Here is a 23,285-nt window from a genome sequence, read left to right on the forward strand (position 1 = left end):
GTCCCAGGATGAGGAAAGAGATGAGAATGTTGATTCCGTGTTTCAGAAGGCTGATTTATTATTTTATGATATATATTATATTAAAAGAAAATGATATATTAAAACTATACTAAAAGAATAGAAGAAAGGATTTCATCAGAAGGCTTGATAAGAAAGGAATGGAATGGAATGATAATAAAATCTTGTGGCTGCTCACAGCCTCGACACAGGTGGCTGTCATTGGTCATCAGGTAAAAACAGTTTCACATGCTGGGTAAACAATTCTCCAAATCACATTCCAAAGCAGCAAAGAAGCTGAAGCTTCTCAGCTTCTCAGCAGAAAAGATCCTGGCAAAAGGATTTTTCATAAAATATGCCGTGACACCTGGGTGCTCTTTTGTGACAGCACAAATGTTTCCATGCCTGTGTGAGATGCTGGTGGTGGAGCCACTTGCAGGGCAGGCCTGCTGCTGTCCCCAGCCCCTGTGGATGGTGAGGCACAGCTGAGTGTCCCACCCAGCCAGCCAGGGTGATGATTTGTGAGATAGGAACACGTTTGTGCAGGATGCAGCTGAAGCCATGAGCTGTTCTGGGGTATTGCAATGATGTTGGTCACCTCCTCTTCATGCTCCAGTAGGTTCAAGATCATCTCCTTTAACAGGGTAAAAAGGACTTGGAGAGCTCAGCAATCAGGACACTTGAGCACCTCTGGGTGATGCCATGGGCTGTGCTGGGGCAAAAATGTCAGGATAGAATGAAAAGATAAAGGATTCCTGAGAGGAGCACAGGGCTCAGCAGTGCAATTGAGGCTCCAGCTGAAACATTCCTAAAAAGAAGCTTGGAATTGGGCACTTAATTAAAGAATTGTTATCAATGGCATTGAGAGCCACAGCACCACCCTGCAATGGGCAGGGACACCTTCCACTGTCCCAGGGTGCTCCAAGCCCTGTCCAGCCTGGCCTTGGGCACTGCCAGGGGCAGCCACAGCTGCTCTGGGCACCCTGTGCCAGATTTCTTCATTTTTCTTTGTATTTCAGACCCCTCAATCCATTAAAAGACATATATTAAAATTAAAAGACATATAAAAGACATATATTAAAATTGAAAGACATATATATTAAGGCAATTTACACTGCATCTCCCAAATGCAAAAATATTAAAAAGCAAAATAAAATGCTACTTTTATTTGAATTTTTTTCTAAATTAAAACTCTTGCAAGGCTTTCCTTTTCCCATATGATGTGTTGGTTGTAGTGTCTTTCTCCCCTGTCTATCCATCAGTAGTTATAGGGTTTTTACAGATTAGTTCTATCACTAAGACCAGATTGGTGTTTCTTTCTGCCACTGAAGTAAAAGGTTGGCTCAGCAGTTGGAAAAACAGGTTTTTTTTTTTTGGTTTTTTTTTTTTTTGTTTTTTTTTTTTTTTCTGTAAATACTTCCCCAGCCCCCAAAGCTGCTCAGTCTATTCAAAATCAGTGTACATGCTCCCTCTGGCACCCTTCTGACCCTGCTGAGGCTGATGGTTCTCATGCCTCTCTGAGGACGTTCATCTTATTCTCTTGATCAAGGACAAATAAAAATGAAATTGGACAGAGCAAGAGAGATATTGGGAAATCAATCACAACGTGAGTAGGTTTGGGGTTTTAGGAGATGGGAAGCTTAGAAATTTGGGCAAATGGCTATTACTGACAATTTCAGAGTCTGCCTGGGAAAAATGCATCTGATATTTGCTATTTGTTGTGGGAGCAGTTGTTCCTCACTTATAAAAGGCTCAGTGATCCAATCCAGGAATAGAAGCAGTGCTTTTGTTGCTTGGAGGCACATGTTGTGATGAGCAGAACTGAATAGTGAGCAACCCATCAGCTGAAAAATGCCACAGCCAGGATTTAGGCTATTACAGAGCCCAAACAATTTCCAAGGTGTCAAGCTGGGTTGGTGAATAATTCATAAATGAGAGAATTGCCCATGTTGCCAGGTAAAGCATTTGTACAGGGTTTTGCTGAGCCCCTTCTCATGGTGGTGACTTATGAGCTTGTGTAATGTTCTCTACACCCCCACAATAAACCTTTTTCATTTCATTTATTTCATAGCTGGGTCAGGAATTCAACTGGCATCCCAACCCTTCTGCCAGAATTTCACAGGGACCTCAGACACTGCCCTCCATGGCCTTTTCTTCAACAGATGGCCTAAAACAACTCCCAGTTTAGCCCAGGTGGGCTAAAAACCCTCCCAGTTCACACCAGGGTGGCCACTTCCATGACTTCCCCAGGATCCTGCTGCCATGAGAGCAGAACCAGAAATGCAAAGCATGTGTGCTGTCCCACTCCTTCCAGGGCTCTGCAGAGCAGCACGGCATGGAAAGCTGATCCTGCATGGAATGCTGCAGTGAAGAGCTGGGGCTTTGCAATGCTTTTACATTTTTCCTGTGGATTTTTTTGTTTTTCCTCCTCTAAGAGACAGTTCATAGCAGGAAAGTGTGAGAATATCAGTGATTTATTCATTTTGCCGAGCATAACATCACCCTTGCTGAGATGAAACCTTCCAGGGAGTTACAGTTTGATGTTTGTTTGGGTTTTGATGTTGTAGCAATAAGCAGGAAAACTCTGGCCTTAAGGGTGAGGAAGGCAGCTGGCACATGAATGGCAGAAGCAGCTGAACCCCTGAGATGTCTGAATAATTTCCAGTGTATTATCACCTCCTTTTTCATTACTGCATTAGAGTTCATTTAAAAAAAAATGCTCCTTTGAACTGGCTGACATGGTGTTCAGAGAAATATTTTGCCCAGCTCCCACCACTGGCTTGCATGTTAATAAGTGAAACTCAAAGTCTGACCCTTGGTTTTGAAATCCTCTGGTGGCATGTCAGGACTGGGGAATAGGCTTGTAATTGGATTTTTAACAGATGCGAGTGTGTTTTAAGCCCTCCTTGAACTCTGTGAGTAGAACTGATGGAATATGCCAGTAAATAGGGAAAAGGCAAGTAAACACAGGATCTGGAGCACAGTGATCACTCTGTATCCCTGAATTTCTGAAGGAATCTCTGGGATGCTCTTGCACCAAGTGCAAATAAAAAAGATCAAACAGCTGCTGTAAATAATACTGGTGGCCAGTTCAAATGAAGATTCAAGTGAGATATAAAGTTATTCTGCTTTTTTTTTTTCTTTTCTATTTCATTATTCAGCATAGAAAATCAATGTATGTATGTATGCTGCATGCATTAACAAGGTGTTATTTGTAGCACCTGGATGCCTTGAGAGGAAAAAGCCCCAGAGAAAATAAAAAATAAAATTTATGAGTTAATATATTGAAATTAGACAACATCAGCCTTGAAAGGCATTGTTATGAGTGGAGTAGGGCTTGCCAATTGTTATCCTAATGACTTATTCATTAAAGAGAAGAAAATCTATATGGAAAGAGCAAGAGAAATCCATGTTTCTTCACAAACATATGCATCAGCACAGACTCCACGAGTGCTGTAAAAGTGTGTACTCCTCCCTGTGTCCATCACAAGGGACTGCATGAAGCTGCCACTCTCTGTGGTGAGGTATTACACCTGAGCAGTGCTGACTTTAGAACACTAAGGACATGTGTCTCCATTAATTAGGGAGCACATTTTGTGTTTGCCTTTGTCCAGGGAAGCTGGGCTGGTTGGACTCTTTGGGGGAGAAGGACAGATTCTTTCCCTTTCCCACTTTTTGTATCTGTGTTCAAATTTGAGATATTTTCAGGGCAGAAAGAGACAACCCCCAATGAAGCTGAGGTATCAGGGCAATAAAACCTCAGGAATGTGTCTATTGATTTAGGAAGGAAAGGCAGTTCTGAATTTTATGGTGTTGGAGATGCCCTTCAGATCCTCGGCTTATTTAAAATTTGTCTTAGCAACAAATTCTCTGGTAGCACATCTTGGAGCAGCAGCAACTCTGCTGTGATTCTCAGTGGCTGAATAGAATTCCCTTTCCTTGTGATTTTCCCCTCTATAATAAGCCTAAAACATCTTCAGTTTAAAGGTTTCAAGGTTGCTCACTAATTACCCAGACTTAGGAGGCTTTCTCTGGAGGGTGTTGTACTGCAACTGCTCAGTATAAGATTTCTTGTACTATTTTCTTTGAAAGCATAGCTGAATCTAAAGAGAAAATACCAGACTAATTAGTTGCTTATCAAGTGGGATCTGTCAATTTTTATATTCTTTATCTGAAGTAAAACCCACAGTTTCATGCTGTTGAAATATAAAACAATTGGACTAATTTCAGGTTGACCTTAATGTTCACTCTGTCTTTGCTTTGCAGGAAGAACTGTTCTCCCAATATTTACATTTATTAGGAAAGTGTTGGTTTTTAAAGAGTCTCTGGGAGATTTGCAGGCCGAGGCAGCAGCAGAACTGATTTTATGGATTAAATCCTGTTTCAGCCATTGGAGCCACTCCTGGGTGTGCACTGAGAGGCTTGAGGCCAAAGCCAGGTTGTGGTTTATTCTGTGGCCCTCTTGGCTGTGTAAATGGCATTTCACACCTTCTGTCTGGCTGTGATAAATGTGATAAATGTGAGGAATGAGTGCTAAGAACCCTGCCCTGGCTCAGGGAGCCTTGGCTCAGGGACCTTGGCTCTGGTTTCACTGGGAGCTTTAGCAAGGGCATGGTCCAAGCTGGGACAGCTGAGAAGTTCAATGGAAAAGTGGAATAAAATTAATTTTTCTTGTGATTTGTCCCTGTATAATAAGCCTAAAACTTCTTCAGTTGTGTTTTGTTGTCAGTGCCATCAGATTTCAGTGCTGCCACAATGCTGGTCAGAATACTTGGAATTCCATAGGTGTGGTTTGAATGCTTGTGAAGCAAGCGTTGCTTCACAATTTGTTTCGAATGCTTTGGTTTTTTGGGAGGTGTTTGGCATGAGAAAGATGAGTGAGCAGGGGGTCCCCACCTGGCTCCAGCTCCCTGGAATTGGCTCTTCCCTTGGTTTGAACAGACAGGTGTCTGCTAAGGAGGGCAGGAGCCTCCCTTTAAATGGAAAATGCAAACCCCCTCCCTCTGAATTGTTACAATTTTGAAATTAAGGGGTCTCAGGCAAAGGGAAGAGGAATAACAGTTCTTTATTAGAGAAATTAAAAATACAAATGCAATAGCACAAAAAAGAAAACAAACCCCAGCCAGAGTGAGAGCAGGCCCTGTCCCCTGTGTGTCAGGGGGTGGCACAGCCCCATCCCATGGGGGCTCAGCCCTCCTGCAGTGCCAGCTGTGGCTCTGCTGGAGCAGGGATCCTGCACAAGGGGGGAGTTTTCCTCTGCAGCTCCAGGGCTGCTGCAGATGGGCCTGGGCTCCCTCTGGCCATGCAGGGCAGCAGAAGCTGCTCCTCTGGCAATGCACTGGGCAAAGGCTGCTGGGCTGTGCCAGGCTCACATTGGATCCAGGGAGGAATGCTTGGCTCCTGCCCTGGGCAATGCAGCATCTCCCCATGGGATGCTGGAATTGGATCAGCCCTGCAGGGACACTCAGTGGCCATGGACAGCAGAGATCTCCTGCAGGGAGGATTGGCTGGGGCAGAGATCAAGAAAAAACTGCCCCAAGAACAGCAGAGAACTGCCCCAGCTCTGACACATGGGGACAGAACACACAGCCCCAGCCACATCTTTCAACCTGAGACAGCCCTGAAAATCCTTGTCTGGAAATTCCCTGACATGCTGCTCATGATGCATGGCAGCACCACACTGAGCAGGGAAACCCAGAGATTGTGGCTTGACTCACCCGTGGAACATCTTAGACACCAAAGCTGTGTTGTAATAACATCTCTGAGAGCTTGATGAGTAATTAAACTCATTTCAAAGTTACAGGTAAGCAGTGCTTCACATTTTAACACATCCTGTAAGACTTTGGCTGTAAAATTGTGGGGTTGAGTACATGGAATTTTCAAATCATAGAAAGGCTTGGTTTGGAAGGGACCTTAAGGATCATCTAGTTCCAAAAAAAGTCCAAAAACCTACAAAATACTTCAGAATTTGGTGGTATGTGGTGTTTTAGATGCCTTTTGATGCTTGATTCGTAGCATCACTGTGTATGAAACTACTTGTTCGTTAGTTTCCTAAATAACAAATGGTTAAACAATTTTTTACCCTGAAGTGTAAGAAAAATATGTCAGAGAAAAATAAGTATGTTAAAGAGCCAGAGAATTCCAGGGGGGTTAAGGATATACTCTTTAGAAATACAGCTATTAACAAACTGATAGGGAAATGGTTGCACACTGAGTCTGGCTGATTGTGGAAACAGGAAGAAATTACACTCCACTGTTCTTCCAAATTAGTCCCCTTGATAGAGGCTGCATAAGTACAAAATAGAAACTGAGCCAAATGGGGCAAATTATCTTAATTTTTGTTAATTCATTTATGTGCTGTCACAATACACTGACTTAAAAAAAAAATCTTGAACTGTTTAAAATGGTGCAGTAATAGATCCAATATTTAGAAGAAAAGAAGGGTAAAATTCCTAAAGATGATTTATTTTTTTGAGGACGGATTACATTTAGCACGCGCTACCTACAGCACTATGAAATCAAAATTTCATAAAGAAATCTGTGTTGTAAAAGTAAATCTAGGGCATGTTAACAGTTTGTGGTGGAATATGCTGAGCCTTTGCCTTACAAGGGTGAAATGTATTTGTGTCTCAGGGAAGCACAAGCTGCAAGTGGTATGTGTTCCAAATGGAAAGGTGTGTTTTAAATGGACTGCCTGGAGATTTGGAAATTGGATTCTTCCTTCTAGCATAACCAGGCAAATCTGCAAAGCAATTGCCAGGTGGCAGGACTGCTCAATCTGGGTTCCTCTGGTGGCTCACATCATGGGGCTCTGTGCTAGAGAGCACTGAACAAATGGAAAGGAGCTTTGTTTTTCCACAGCTAGTGTCTACATTTGCATCCCAATCTGAAGTGGTTCATCTCAGGTACATTTCTTACTCAGGCACTGAAAATGGTGTGTGCAGAACTGCTCTGAGCAGAGCATTAAGCAGACTATCTTAAGATTTTTACTGGTTTTCTTTTTTTAACCAAGTGTTTGTTTTAATGTTGCATCTTCCTAGAGTTGGGAAGGGAACAATTCCATGTGTGGAGCAGCACTGAGCCCTTCATGTGTGGTTAGAGCATCTCCATCCTTTGAGTTATCACAGATCACTGACACAATTAAGATGCCAAACTTGAAGCATCAGTGCATCTCAGTAATTTGTAATTTGTCAAAAAAGAAGAGGAGGCAGGCTAAATGCCCTTGCTTTTTTTGGGTTTTTTGAGAAATGTTGGTAGTTTGAGAACTACTCAAGTTGTCCAGGATCTGAAATCATTGCTCCTGACAAATCAATTATCCTGGCAATACAGTTGGCTACCTGTATGTGCACTCCCATTTAAAGGGAAATATTCTGGGTTTTGTGAGGTTACTCCTCACAGTGAATTTATGATGGCAGTGATCTCTGTGAATGACAAAGGTTACTCTGATGGTGTGTCAGCAGAACCTCCATGGCAAAAACTGCTGGTGCCAACCTGTTGTGGCCAAGGAGGTTGGGATCAGATGATCCTTAAGGTCCTTTCCAGCCCAAGCTGTTCTGTGATACACATGGAGATAATTTCAGCAGGTGTTTTTCAGGAGTATAAGCTTCCTAATTTAGCCTTTATTAGGGTTTAAGCTGTGAGGAGAGTGTCATTCTAGCCCTGTGCATGGAGGATGTGTAACAGCAGCAGCAGCCAGTCTGTGGAAGGGTCCTCTGGAGTGGGAACTGTGAAAGATCTGTCCCAGGTTTTTGCTGTTAACACTGCTGCATTTTTAACTGCCTATTTTTTGGACTGTGTTGCAAGTTTAAGTAATGGTAAGAAAGAAGAATTTGTAATGATCTGTTTTATGTTGAATGATTGGAGGAAGGAATCTTACTCATTTATGCATTTGAAGATGTTTTCTTATTTCTCCTGTGATTTTTTTTCACCCTATCTGTCTGGTTGAGTGCAATCTGAAAGACAACAGGGACACTCAGTTTTCTTTTGGAGTTGCCTTCTTAAGCCAAGATGGTTTAGGTTGAAGTATCCTGCTGATTCTCGTGCTACCTGTGTTCTGCACAGATCAGAAAAGAGTTCTGAACACTTACTTGACAAATACTTTGAAGATTTGGGGATGTATCTGTAAAAGATAAAGTTACCAGGGTAGTTTCCTTGCGTGAAGAGATCTGAGAGCTTTCATCTCTTCAGGGAAATATCAGCAACTTGTAACTGTGACATGCAGAGACACACATGTTTATCAAGAGATATTGCTGAATTTCCTTACAAGCCAGGCATCTCTTTAATGCTTGGTGTGGTATTGTCAAGACAGCCAAAGGAATAAGTGACACCAAGTGGCATTTCTAGTGGCAGAAGCACAGTGAATATCTGTCACACTGTGTATGGTTTGGGAAAATCTAATGTACATCTCAAATTACACTGTTATTGTCAGTGGATTAAAAATTCTCATGTCCAGAGGCTGACAGGAATCTGGGGTGTGTGTTTGTGTGTCTGCATGTGGAGGATGGCATCCACATTCTATTCCTTCAACCCAGCTGGAGTTCACAAGTGAAAAGGCGAATGAAAATAATCGTGGTTTGCTAGAACTCTTTAAACCACGTTCTAAAAATGAGCAGGATGTGGATGTTGGGAAGATCTCCAGCTCCAAATCCACATCAGAACAATGCTGATGCTTGGAACTGTCTAGAACACAACTCTTCAGTAAGCGTAGAATTTGATGTATTAAAATGGGAGGAGTAGGAATATGATCCTGGATTAGATCTGTGTAGCAGAGATTAATGAAAAAACTGCAAGCTTAACTGTGTCTGCATGCTCAGAAAATCAGGCTGTGTGTAGGAATTTGTGAGCTAGCTCAGTGTAAATCCTACATAAATGGCTTGTTTGTTTGCAAGGCTGCGAGGGGTAATTATTTTTCAGGGATAGATAATCCTACTGAGAAAATGCTTGTTAATAATTTGGCACTGATGCTGATCATGCTGAGTTCATTTGTCTGGGTCATTTAGAGCAGGATCAGAACCCCAGAGAACTGCTCAAGTGTGTTTTAATTTGAGTTCCTTCTACTCAAGGTGTTTACAACCTGTTTCAACTGCAAAGTGTTGGAATTGTAGGATAAGCCTTGCCTGTGGAAAAATCTCTGTTCCCTTTTGAAGTCCTGCCAGGACTGAAGCTGCATTCAGGTTCTAAAACACGACAGAAGTTTCTACTTTACCTCTTGGCCATCTGAAATGCTCTGCTGTAATTGCCTAACATCCAATCAAGCCACAATGTTTCATATTGTTCCAAGATGTTTAATTTAGAATTTTAGTTTTTCTTCCTATTTATGCCAGGAACGTCTCTCGGTATTCTTTGTCTGTTAATGAGCAAAATGTGTAATCCCCCCAAATGTTTTACACCTGCTTAAATTACAGCAATTTTGATAAACAGAATTAGTGAATTGAAAGTGTGTCAGAGAGCTGCTTTTTTACTGAAGTGCATGCAGATCTTGCCATTGCTTCCAGTGGAAGAATTAAGATGAAATAAGTCTGTACACAGGAAACTACTGCCAGCTGCAGTGTGGATCTGGATGTGTTTCAAACACAGAACCATGGCAGTTGGGTTGGTTTGGGTTGGAAGAGACCACAGAAATCTCATTCCACCCCTTACCAGGGGCAGGGACACTTCCACTGTCCCAGGGTGCTCCCAGCCCTGTCCAGCCTGGCCTTGGACACTGCCAAGGATTCAGGGACACCCACAGCTGCTCTGGGCACCTTCATAGGGAGGAATTTCCTCCCAAAATCCCATCTAAGCCTGCCCTCTGACAGTTTAAAACGATTCCCCCTTTCCAGCTCTCTTGGAGCCCCTTTAGGTTCTGGAAGGGGCTCTAAGGTCTACCCAGGACCTTCTCTTCTCCTGGCTGAGTAGCCCCAAATCTCTCAGCCTTTCAAATAAATGTAAACTTTGAGGATAAAAATGGCATTCAACTCTCCAAAATGAAAAGGAGTCTACTTAGAATAATTTCAAACTGTAGCGTAGGGACCTGAAACTGGGTGAAGAGAGAAGCTCAGAATAAGAATAGGAGATTCTAGGTTTATTTAAATCTCCTAGTTGCAGGAAATGGGAACTGGTGAGTCAGTGAGAGCAGCAGTAATTAGCTGCTTCACTTAGAGAAAAATGCACGCTTCAGAGGCCCCAAATGATTACTTTGCACTAGTGTTAATTCTAGAAATTACTGTGTCTTTTTATGGACCTTTCTGGTGGATGTCAGAGCGAGGAAGTGTTGGGCAAACGACTGGTTATCATTTTGGGGAGGAACAACAAGTCTTGGATCATCTGAGGGGATTTTGGAGTGAAGTGGCTGCTTGGCTGATGTATTTCTTTCATAGCTGTTTAATTGAGCAGTAAATAGAAAAGCAGTGGGAATATTTTCTTTGAAGAAGAGAAAATGGGGATAATTCCAGGAAGCTTGGAGGGAAAATGGTCAAAACAATAATAAAAAGATGAATTCATTTAGGGTGGGTCCAGCACGGCAGACTCACCACCAGAACCTTTGCAGAGGAAAACTCTGACTTTCTATTGTGCAGAAATTACTGTGCCAGTGTAATAATGGACTTAAACTGGATTTATTTCAGTGCTTTTGAAATACCTTTCAGAATTTATTATCTAAAGTAATCCTCAGGGGGAAACAAAACTCCCTGTGGGTTTTGAAGGTGAGTGCAGACAGCAAATAGTCAAAAGTGTCAGAGGGTTCACAACTGATGGCCCAAATGTCCTTCCTAATAGTGCATTAAATTCCATTCTGTGAGAAAATATGGACAAGTGGATAACTAGAGTAGCACTGAGAGAAAAAGGTGCAAGGGGCTGTGAGGAAGTCGAGATAAGCTAAGAGCTCATCAGATTGGGGCAGGCTGGGGCAGTTTCTCATAAAGATCTTCTGATCTTTGATGAACACTATGAACTCTGCTTACTCTACAAACTCACTGTACTCCTGCCCATCTGAGCCAATCATTTTGCTGTGGCAGGAGCTACAGGAAAAAGCTGGATTTAGATGGATCAAGGAACTCAGCAGTTAGAATATTTGAAGCTCCCATCCAAGCAGTGCTATCAAGTCCATCTGCTGTGGCCTGCAGAGCTCAGAATGGCTCTGGCACTATCCTGCCCTGTTGGTTTTCAGCAGGAAAATCAGGACCAGAAAATGTGATTCAGTAGATACCATTAATTTCTAATAAAAATTTAACAACGTGCACATAACACTGTTTATTTCTAAATGAACTGCAGTCCACAGGAAATAAATCTCTCTGTACTTTTGAGCAATTTAGTAAAAAATGTTTACACAGGCATCCAGCTCAGAAAGCACATGGGACTAACAGCCTTTGTAGATACTGGTAATCCTGTTTCTGCCTAATATCAAAAAGACCAAGAAGTGAAACATGATAAAATATTGCAAATTATGTGTCCTTTAAGTGTACTGAGGCTATTTGATTAAAACAGGGGCAAGTATACAGTGGCTCAAAGGCAGCATGTTTCAAGCTACTCAGAAAATGCTTTGTTACTCAGCACAAGTGTCAAGTTATTTGAGCAAAAATACTTGTCAAGTTTCAGTGCTATCAGATGTTTCCTTAAATAATGATTAGGCTTTGGTGCAATGATGGATATAGTTTAATAATCTTTAATTATAACTGTGTGTTTTCAGATTTCTTTAAGCACAAATACTGTGTTGTAGTGTGAACCAGTCACCAAATTATTCATTTGATGCAGAAATAGCTGCTATTTGGATTAAATTAGCCTGTTGTCACAGAGACTTAGGCACCTTCTGTGAACACCAGGACCAGCCACTGCGGGCAACTGAGCTGCTTCAAGGTGGCATTTCCTTTTCTCTCTTTTTTTGAAATATAACTCAGAACCATTCAGCTGGACAATGTCCCCCTGCATGCTACAATCCCCTGGAAAAGAGGGTGCTGGCAGCAGCCCCCCTGTTTAGGTGCTGCAGTTCTAACAGGAGTTAAGATAGGCAAACAAACAGTGAGTTTAGAAGAAAAATGTGGTGTAATTTAGTTCCCATGGGAATGAGCAAATGCTGGTGATCACAGCTGGGAAAGGCGTGGGCTGGCCCCTGTGCCAGCACACCCCACTGGGCTGCACCAGCCTCTGCTCTGGCACTTTGCAGCTGCTCCTTTCCAGAAATTGTTGTGCTGCCATCCTCTGTGGTGGCTTGTGAGATGGCCTTAATTATTTTTGAGCCCACTCTGCCAAATTCCATCCTTGGCTATGCTGCAGCGCTCCCAGAATAGCAGCAGTGACTTCAGCAGCACCCAGTGCTCAGAAACTGAGCTCATCAAAGTTGAAAATTGGGTGCAAAAATAGCTCAGCCTTTGACCTTTAACATATTCTGAGTTTGGAGCTGTAGTGTTGATTTCTTAGATGTACACAGAAGTGACCACATGGTTAGAGCAGAGTTATGTAAAATTGAAGACACAATTCCTTTTCAGACATCATTTGCTCTGGTTGCCTTTTGGCACTACATTTAATAAGTGCTTTCTGTCACAAATAGAAAAGGTAATAATCCCTCTGCAGTTTCCTAGAAAATGTTACATATACAAAACATATGGAAATGTTAGCTGAGCTGCAGAGAACATAAATGTTGGCTGGCAATGGAGCTGCATGCCTGCTAATGAGACATTTAATTCTGGCTGACATGGAAACCGCTCCTAATACTCTAGAATTATGTAATAAAATATATTTAGCTATTTGTCTTTAATGATTAAGCAAACAGAGAGCCCAATGTATTGAAAATAAATATGTGCCTGAGCTGTGGAGCTCAGTGCTGCCCAGGAAAGTGATGTTTGCACCAAAATACTTCTGGCAGCTGCCTGGCTGATGCCAAAGGCAATTCAAGAGTGGTTTCCACAAAGCCCTTGTTGGTTCAACCTTTAGGGTCCGACTGGCCCAGCAGTTTAGATTTGATGTCAGTTTTAATTAACCACAGCAGCAGGAAGATAAGCACAGTTTATTAACTTGCCACGAGCAGGAGGCTCTGGGTAGAGCTGTCTCAGCTGATGGTCTTGTGAGGCTTTGGAGACACAGAGGCTTTTTTTAGACACAGTAGACTGGAGCCTGAGAACCTTGAACAACACCAGGGTAACCACCTGAGAGCATTCAACCTCAGCAGCTCCGGAGTAGCCAAATTAAATAAATTCAATTATGAATTATTATTATAATTGTAATTCCTTGTTGTGAACCTGGAACCATTCGTCCATGCACCTCTCACACACGAGGCTGCAGCCAACAGCTGCTGCATCTTTGGGAAGGGAGAAGGAGGCAGAATGGAGTTTGTAGTCTGTTCTTCATCTTTTAAATTGTTGTTAGGGGAGAGGATTAGGCAAAAATAAAAATGGGTTTTCTGAGAAAAAACCAAGTTGGAAAATGAGATCAACACAAAAGTCAAGAACAAAGGTTGCCCTGGCAAAGGACTCTCGTGAAATTTGTAATGGCTTAATTGATCAGCCACTGGATCTGGGTGATGCAGAGCAGTCTGAGGATAATCATGTGCTATTAGAAGTTGTTTTTTGTGTCTTTTCACCATTACATAAATCAGATCTTCATGGGATAGAGAGCACTGGAAACCTGACTTTTAAATCCAAATTTTGTGCATGTCATGTAGATTTAAGCATATCAGATCCTGTTTCTGGAGAGATGTTTTACACTGGGAAACAACAGACGTTTTTGGCTTGCTGCCCCCTCCAAGGAGAGCTGATGTTGCAGTGGCTGAGATGCAGGGATTTAATTATTCAGTTGCTTGTAGTCACCAACCTAAAACATGTGTTCTTTGCATCTGTATCCACCTGGTTGGAGAGGTTTTTATTTTTAACCACAGGGTTTTGACAGGATACAGAATTTAATTTTTAAAATAAGCGCTGTGTTTGAATACAAAGCTGAGGCACACAGAATAAGTAGCAATTACCTGCTCAAAAAGCACTGACCGTGTCCTCTGAACTCCTCTCCTGTTGGTACTGAGAGAGGTTATGCCCCAGGTTAAATCAGGTGAGGAAGGGATGGTGGATTCTGCTGAATCCTGAGCCTTCTTGAGCAACATCTGTGGGAGAGCCTTTGAGCAGAGGTGGTGATTTCTGTCTCCACAATGTCTCTGGGGCTTCACTTTCAAGATTCAGCTGCAATAAAGCTCTTGGGTGTTAAGAACAGGATTTTTGATGCCATTAAATGAAGATATTTTGTCAGATAATGGCTATTACCCCTATTTTTTATTTGCCCATTTAATTACATAAACATTGTTAGCTGTTTAAATCAATTTTACCAAAGTGGTGAACTAGTGATTGGTAGGATAAGTAGTTGTCAGGCTACTGGAAATGAAAAGCAAATAAACCTCTTCAGTTTGCAAGGTTTAGTGTACATTTTCATGAGTTTTGAAAGATAATCACATAACAAAATTAAATTTGCAGAGAATTCTTGACTATTGTTTACAGCAAAGTGTATGGTTTTTATTACAAATGCCATTACCTGATAGACTGGTGTAACTCCACTGTTAATGGACTCTTTTTTAAAATATCCCTGCCAAACAATTTATACCATGCTTGTAAATAACAGAATAAGGACACTGTTGAAGGAAACTACTGCAGTGACCTTAGCAATAGTGAATGCTGGCAATGAGTCTATTAAAAAGGTTTTTCACTGCTGAGATTTATAGAATTGTTTCTGATTCTACAGCACACATAAGTTTTTGCTTCTCAGTGAACCCAGGCTCCCAGCTGTGGCAATTGGGCTTTTGTTAAAGAAAAGTTTATAAAATGTGGGAGGAAACTTCTAGAAACAGCAGTGGACTCTAGAGAGAAGCATGAGATCCGTTGTGCACGTGGACACCCCTGGATCCCTGGAAGTGTCCAAGGCCAGGTTGGACAGGGCTTGGAGCAACCTGGGATGGTGGAAGGGGTCCCTGCCCATGGCAAGAATGTGGAATTAAACGTTTTTAAAGGCTCCTTCCAACCCAAATCATTCTGGGATTCTCTGATACACAGAAGAGCTGCCCCATGGCTGTAGCTGTAGAGCAAAGGTGTTCTCCTGAATTCTCATGGACAAGGATTTGTGTTGTAAATAAAAATGTGAGTTTGTTGGTGGAGAGGAAAATGTGATTGGAGTTCTGATGCTATTCCAGCTGCAGCTCTCCATGGTGATTTTTAAGGAGGAAAGGACTGTGCTCTAGAGATGGAGGTGGAAAGCTGCATCTCTAGAGCATGAGATCACCTTGCACCACTGAAGTGAGAAATGTTGTCATGAATCTTTGTGATAAACTGTGCAGTGCTTGTTATAGACTAGAAATGTTCCATGTCAATGCCTTCAGGAGCTCACTGACTCAACAAATGTCTTAGAACAAATGGCTGGAAGTGCAGGGAAGTATCATTGCTGTGTTTGTGTCCACAGCAATGAGAATTCATTTTTCTGAGCTGATTTTCCACACTGGATCCAACAGGTTTCCATATTGAGTACAAACTACTGGAGACCACTCTGGCCTGTAACTGAGGCCAGAAACAGGCACTAGAGAAAGAGCTATTATTTCTTTTTCCTGCCTTGTCACTTCTGAGGTGTTACAGTCAGTTTTCTTGCACTTCTAGATCATGCCTTGGTGAAAAACTGAGACAATAAATCCCCCCTGTGCTTAAAAATTTCCCCTTGTCTCTTCTGTGTTGGACACTCTCGTTCTCCCATGTGCTGCTTTTCATTGCTATTCTTAAGAATTCTGTCTTCATGTTTCAGTTGAATTTTCTTCAGGCCAATAAAGAATAAAAACCTGTGTCACTGAGGAAATGATGAAGTCAGAACCTGAGTCCTGAGCTTTATCTTTCTATTGCAAATCTCTCAGTCTGTGTCGTTGGCTGTCCTTGTCAAGGCCACAGAATGATGTGACCAAAAGGTGCACAAAATGTTACACTGCTGGAAGAATGCTTTTAACAACAGAAGCAGCTATTTTTATTATTGATTTAAATAATCTTGCAAGGTTAAAAGAGTGTCCCATTAACAAATGGAGTCCTCCACAAGTCCCTGCTTCACAGCTACTTGCAGGAATCCCATTATCCCCCTTAAAGCCCTCTGCTAATTAGGCATTTGTTGGCTTTTTTGTCACTTGATCACCTCCCATATGGATTTTGTAGTTGAAGAGGGTTTGGTGACTGAATCGCCAGAAAGTCATTAAAATGTGGGGTTTTTTGTTTTTTTGTTTTTTTTTCTTTTTCTTTATAATCCATGATGTAGTTTTGACTTGTTTCTTCCCTCAGGGGTAGTTTAATCTTCCCCATCCAGGCTGGTGAAGCCTCTGCAGCAGATGCTCCTTTCTTCAGCATTAACTTGAGAGGGAGATAAAGGGAAGCTGCCACTTGGCTGGAGACAATTCTGATGCCTCAAGTTTTAGCTTTTATATTTTTCATGTTCTGTGCTGCTTTAGTCTGTGGGTCTGAGCTTCATGTTATGGGATGGTGAGCTCTGTGCACAGAGCAGGGAGACAAAACAATTCCTGCTCCTGCTGGGCACCAAGGACAAATGATCCAAATCTCAGCCCAAGAGCACAAACACCGTGGGCTGGAGAGAGAAAAACAAGCAGGGTGGGACTGCATGGGTTAAAACTGGAATTGGACAATTAAGTCCAGTATGCAAATGGACCAAAACTTATAAAAATGTGAGACCTCATGACAGCTCTTCCATTTTGTGACCATTCTGGGTGTAGCCTTCGTAAGGCATCAGTTCTGGGTTGTGAGCATCTCTCAGTGTCTGTGGGTCACCACGATTCAGGCTTTGGCCAGCATTTGGAAGAGGAGTGTAGTTTGATAACAAAGCACTTGTGTTTTATGGGCAGCAGGTCTGGGTACACCCTGAAATGCAGCACTCATGCAGGGCTCAGTCATTCCATGGCTCAGGCCATGCAATCAGTGGTGAAATCTGCAGCTGGCAGTTCTGGACCTGTGGGAAACCAGCTTTTGCTAATTCTGAGCATGGTCCCACAATTATTTGGTTTTATGTATGAAGCAAAGGCGTTGCAAGCTTCTCCCCTCCCCAGGCCTTTTGGAAATGGGCAAAGCAGAGCCACTTTTGCACACACTTCATCTCTCAGGGAGAACTGGGAAAGTGTTTTTGTCACACTCTTTAAATATCTACAGCACATATTTGAGCTCATATGAGATCAGTCTCATTCTGAGAAGATTTTTCTAACAAAAATCTCCCAAAATCATAATAGTTTTAATAACATTCGTTTCCAGAAGAAAAGCTTTTTACAAACAGCAGACTGTCTCTTTAAAAAATTCTTCCTTATTATCCAACAATTTCCCAAGTGAATGAATTGTCCTCATGAATGATACTGAACTCATTGCCATTTATATTCATATTTATCAGCGAATCAAACAATTTCATAGCTAAATTAATTCAGTATGACTCACATTTAAGATTTAAACCCCATGGGTTTGATTTTGCCCTAATACATGGAAAAGGGATGTGCTTATGAGATTTAGAATTTCTGGGTTTGTACAAACACTGCTGTCTGTAGTACATCAGTGAGGGGAAGAGATTTCTGAGCCTTTTTCCAATGTTATACACAAAAACGGATGTAAAAATGTGGGAAGTGTGCAGCAGGTAGGTAATCATAAATGTCATAAAATAAGAACTACAAATTAAGTTACAGAATCTTAAAGTGCATGAAAATAATTTATTTTCCCCAGCACAATGTATAGTCAAACTCCAGAGCTCATTGACAGAGTCTTATTCCTGACTCAACAAAAATGATGAGAGAAAGATCATTGTGTGGCTAATTAATAAATGGGGTTAATGCAGCTCTTGACTTCAAAAAAAATCTTTATATTACTGATTGTCAGAAGATTGAAATGGTAATTCTGCTTCACAGCACCCTGTGAAGAATTCTTATATTCTGCTTAAAGTGGCTGCTTTGCCACTGCTGGAAAGCAGCTGTGGAGGTAGATGGAATTTTGTTATGCTGACCACAAACATATTTTGTCATACTTAGGCTGACCACAAACATATTTTGTCCTACTTAACATATGGAGTGTTCAGCATCTGTTCTGTGGCCTTCAGAGTGACTTGAAGGTAGTTCAGAGAGACTCCTTGTTCTGATCTGTGCTTCTGCAGCCATCCCTGTGATGAAGGGATGGAAAAAGGGAAAGGCTCCCATGCTCTGTGGCAGTGTATGAGGTAGTGAAGTGACCCTGGTCCTGTTCCCTGGGAATGGGATCCTGGGAAAGGGTCAGAGCACTCCTGCAAAGCAAAGCCTCACCTCACAAATCCTCTCCTACCAGGAGGGCATCAGGAGTACTGAGTTTGTTTGTACCTCAGCAGGTGCCTGGAGGATGAGACAGAGGATCTAACTGGAAATGAGAGGTTTTGGAGTGAATAAAAGGAGGAAAAATTATGAGGGTAGTGAAGCAGTGGAGGAGGTTTTCCTGAGGGGATGGGCAATTCTCTGGGGAGGTGGGGAAGGCTCAGTGGTTAGCTCAGGGCTGATCCTGCTTTGAGCAGGGGCTTGGCCTGAGGCCCCTTCAGCCCAGATTATCCCATGTTGCTTTGTTCTGCCCTAACAAGGACAGGTGTCAGACTCACTTTCTGGGAGATAGAGTTGTTCTTTGGCAGTAAACACAAGTGTGTCTGAAAACAGGCTGGTGCACCTGCTGCAAACCTACATCTTAATGTCAGGAAGAGTCTGCTCTTTAAAACAACACCCTACACCTGGGTTTGGTGCTCAGGCTTTTAGAAGCCTCATTTTGCAGCGGAGCATTTTGACAGCTTCTTTTTCAAGTCTTTCCTGGTTGCTGTAATTTGACTTTTGAAGCAGCTCAGCTCTTCAAAGCCAGCACCAGCCAAGGTCTGCCGGGCGCTGCCGGCGGCTCCTCGTTCCTTCAGCTGTCATTTGTCAGAGCACACTCGTGTAAACTTAATGAACAATGTGCAAAGCCATTAAAAACTCAATTACGGCCTTCTCTTTACTGCAGACGTGAGGGAAGGCAAACATAAAGTGCTGATGTGTAAACACAATAGCCACCATCTGCTGCAGAGCGGCGTTTCGGCTCCGCAAACAGGAGCGCGGCTGCAGATGCATCAATAATAGGACGCTTATCAAGGCATCATTATCCACCAAGCAGGGGAAAAATTGAAATTTATGGCCAGCTAGAGAGCACTTCATGGTTTAATTCCCCAATTTTCAGTGGTATGTTTAATAACTAGGAGAGAGTAGCGTTTTATGTTCCTGCCGTTGGAAAGGATTTTTGAAAATGAATTTATTTGCAGTCTCCCAGTCCTTCTTGCTTCTGACTGATCTGAGCATAGCACATTCATTTTTACATAGTCAGGATAAAACCAGCAAGATATTAATTAATTTAACCTGTTGATCCAAGAACACCATGTTTAATTGACCTTACGCTCAATTTGCTTGAATGAACTTATACTTTTCTGTCAAATAAACATAAAAAAGAACTTTTATCCAGCATAGATAATTTTTTCCTCCAAATTTCATTTTTTTTTTCAGTTTAGTGTAGTGTTGGAAACTTGAACTTTTGTAAAGAAGTGAACAAAACAATGAAACTCGATATTTTAATTTCTTTTTTTCCCCAATTGGATATGCAACAGTCTAAACAAGAGTTTCTCCAAGATACCTTTTGTTTTATTCATATTCTTGCCTGGAGACATTCAGGAGGCTTTCAGTCATCTATTAGTCAATAATTTCCATTTGTGACATGTTAATTCATTCCTTAGTCCTTTGTATGAGTGGAAACTGTGACAAGTGATTTGTTGGTGCCAGAGCAGATTGTAACTCTTTTATTTGCACATATAGGCCTATAAATTGAGAATAAGTCCCATCAGCTTCAGCTCTGTGCTCAGCCTAAAGAAGGCTGTCAGACCCTAAATCACAATATGTCAATTTTCATTAAGGATAATGAGGAAAACCACATTTGTCTTTAAAAGGTTGCCTTGTCTTTCATTTGTTTTCTCCTAGTGGGAGCTGTTTTCATGATCTCTCACCTACTCCTAAGTGATGGATCTTGCCCACACAAGTTCCACAGACAAATTTGGAAATTTGTAATAGGACAGTGGATCTCTTGATCTGTTGATCTTGGACCATGCAGAGCAACTTTGTGAATGTCCTGGAGGGCAGGATGCCTGTTCAAGTTCACACTGTAAAAATAAAAATAAAATTAAAAAAAAAAAAGGAAAAAAGTCTATTTGGGGTCAATTTATAGGATATAGGGTATAATTTATTCACATCTGAATTTTATATTAAAAGAATTTTATATATTTATTTATATTTTATATTTTATAAAATATAAAATATTTTATATAAATAAACAAAATATATATATATATATATATATATATATATATATATTTTTTTTTTTTTTTTTTTTTTTTTTTTTTTTTTTTATTTATATCAGTGATTACCTTGATGGAATTACAAGTTTTCAGCCCCTAGGCTGGCCAGGCTTGAGGTGTTTCTCTGGATCCTGTGGGGTGAGCTGTGCCTGGGGTATCCCAGGGAAGGGTTTGTGGGGAAGCTCCAAGGCTCTGCAGAAAGAAAGGAACTGAGGTAGAGTTCTTAGGGAACAAATCCCTTTAAACAAGGTGTGAGTTCTTTTCTCTGGCAGAGATGGCTCTGTAAAGGGGATATTTTTCATTTTTTCAGCTGTCATAAAATAATACCTCTTATCAGGACTTTGCTTGATAAGTTGTGTTTCTTATAGGATTTCCTGCTCTATCTCTACACACATTGTATTAAACAAAATCAGATGCTATAAATAGGAAGCTGGGAATAATTTATCTATGGCAATTCTTTGCAAGGTAATTTTTTTTAGTAATTAAGAAAAATTATTTTGATAAGTGCTTTTTGGTGGATAGGTATTCTTCTTGTTGGTGTTGTCACTTGCTGGATTCAGGTTGCCCACTCTCCCCAGAACTGTCAGCACTTGCACAAAAGGCCATGAATAGCTTGTGATTCATTATTTTGTGGGTGGCAAAAAATAAAATTGTAATTATTGCTTGGAACTTTTTTCTAAAAGCTGATGTTTTCTCTCCCAGAGGAAAGCTCGTTATTTTTATATATGGATCTGTAAAAGTGAAATACTCCCTAACTTTTGCTGTCATTGAAGCCCTTCCCTCCCCCAGTGCAGTTCAGGGCTGCATTGTGTTAGACACAGCACAGATCAGAGCAGTTCTTTAGGGCAGGAAAATTCACATACTGTCCAAATTAAAGAGAGAAAAGTTGAGAGGCATGGCCTGGAATGCTGTGCCAGGTGCTGTGCAATCAATTGTGGTGTAAAAATCCCTTTTCCTGGGTGCCTCCCCACTTGGTCAAAACCCTTGTGAATGCACAGGGGCTCTGCTGTTCTTGGAGTGATTCTGGGCTGCACCTGCCTCCTCCAGGGTGGGATCTGGCACATGGGGAACTTGTCTGCACTGTACTCCAGTGGCTCTGAAATGCCTCAGGGTGGCTCTGAAATGCCTTTCACAGCAGCTCTGGGCTCCTGCAGAGCATGCCACCCTTGCTCAGTGGTTTTACAGTGTCTTCTCTCCCAAATTCTCTGGAGTGGTTCTTGAAACTCTGTACTGACAGAGATCCTGGAATCCCACAATGGCTTGGGTTGGGAGGGACCTTAAAGCCAGTTTAAGGCAGGGACACCTCCCACTGTCCCAGGTTCCTGCAAGCCCTGTCCAGCCTGGCCTTGGGCACTGCCAGGGATGCAGGGGCAGCCCCAGCTGCTCTGGGCACCCTGTGCCAGGGCCTGCCCACCCTCACAGGGAACAATTCCTTCCCAATTTCCAATCTAAATCTCCCCTTCTTCAGCTTAAAGCCATTCCCTCTTATCCTCTCCATCCATCCCTTGTCCCCAGTCCCTCTCCAGCTCTCCTGGAGCCCCTTTAGGCACTGGAAGGTGCTCTAAGGTCTCTCTGGAACCTTCTCTTCTGCAGGTGAACCCGTCCCAGCTCTCCCAGCCTGGCTGCAGAGCAGAGGGGCTCCAGCCCTGGTGGATCTGGGTGTCCCACTCAGGCTGCCCAAGCCTGGCTGGGCCAGGTTCCCAGGCTGCTCCCTCAGCTGGCAGCCTGTGCTGCCTCTCCAGGCCTGCTGGCACCTGTGCTTGCTGAAAATAAATGTTCTCATAGGAACTGAACCCAAATTTCAGTTTCTCAAAAGTTTAGTTTATGTGAGTAGATTTTTAAGAGTAGTGTGTATACATTACATGCTGAAGAAGAGGATTTTATGAGCAGAGTTACATCAGCAATGGGCATTTGTCAAGATCCTAATTTTTAGACCAAAACCTGAAAGTTTGGATTCAGCTCTAACATTTCTCCAAGTTCTTTTTGAGAATCTGGAATTTCTTGACTTGGGACCATTTTGTTTTTTGTTTTTCCTTCATTTCCACTGAAAGGCAGCGTTGCCAGAGACCATCTTGCCTATAAATTTTCTTAGAGTTTCTTCCTCTTCCCCATCTGTGCTTGCATTGCCCTGGAATTTTCCAAGGTCTTTAGAGTGTGTAACTTCATTAATCTATTTTTTTTAAAGACTGACTTCCTCCTGTTGATCCTTTGCAAAATGAATATATATCATATAAACAAGGGGGAAAATTTTTCTAGGAGAAAATTGCTTGTAGCTGTTATAAATTTATAATATATGACTGTTCACAGCGCAGAATTGATCCAAATGTTTGCCTGGCTCATCTGAGTCACGTGCTATGGTGAGGAAAAGGGAAAGTCAATAGGTCAGAAGTGAGGCAGGGCTTTTCAAACTCAATCTTCTGTGAACTGCAAGAGGCCAGCACACAAACACATCTGCAGTGTGGCTTGGCAGCAGCATCAGAGCCAGGAGTGTCAAGAGGGCTGTGTTTGATTAAAAATTATCACGCCTGGCTGCTGACACACAGATTCCCCCTGCCCCATCCCACTGTTTGCTTTAGTTCTTTCTGAGTGTGAGTGTCTGCACCCACATAAAGGAGATCCTGTAACCAGAATTGAATCAAATAACTCTCATCATGTTCTCCCTTATTGCTGACATTTGTCACCTTGATGCATCTGCGAGGAGATGAGTGGAGACACAATGTGCTATAAAATAACTGCTTGATGAATCCAAATGCAAGTTCAACATTGAGTGCCACAGTTAATATGATGCAGACTTCCAGGTTAACAAACTCATAAATTGCCTCAGTATACATTTCCCTCCCTAAATTCAGCCTACCCTTCCCTCCTACATGAATTATTGTCCTGTTGCATTATCACAAGTAAAGATGTTGCTGTTCTGTTGACAACCCTCACTTGGTTGGGCTCTG

At 42.0% G+C, this 23,285-nt stretch overlaps 1 protein-coding gene across 9 annotated transcripts in view; it reads left to right on the forward strand.

Annotated features, from left to right (window-relative positions):
• The window catches only part of PTPRT (protein tyrosine phosphatase receptor type T), a 488,934-nt gene that overhangs the window by 162,516 nt on the left and 303,133 nt on the right, over positions 1–23,285 (forward strand). The gene's annotated exons all lie outside the window — the stretch shown is intronic.

The sequence above is a fragment of the Agelaius phoeniceus genome, chromosome 17 (genome assembly GCF_051311805.1).
Source record: "Agelaius phoeniceus isolate bAgePho1 chromosome 17, bAgePho1.hap1, whole genome shotgun sequence".
Classification (NCBI taxonomy): domain Eukaryota; kingdom Metazoa; phylum Chordata; class Aves; order Passeriformes; family Icteridae; genus Agelaius; species Agelaius phoeniceus.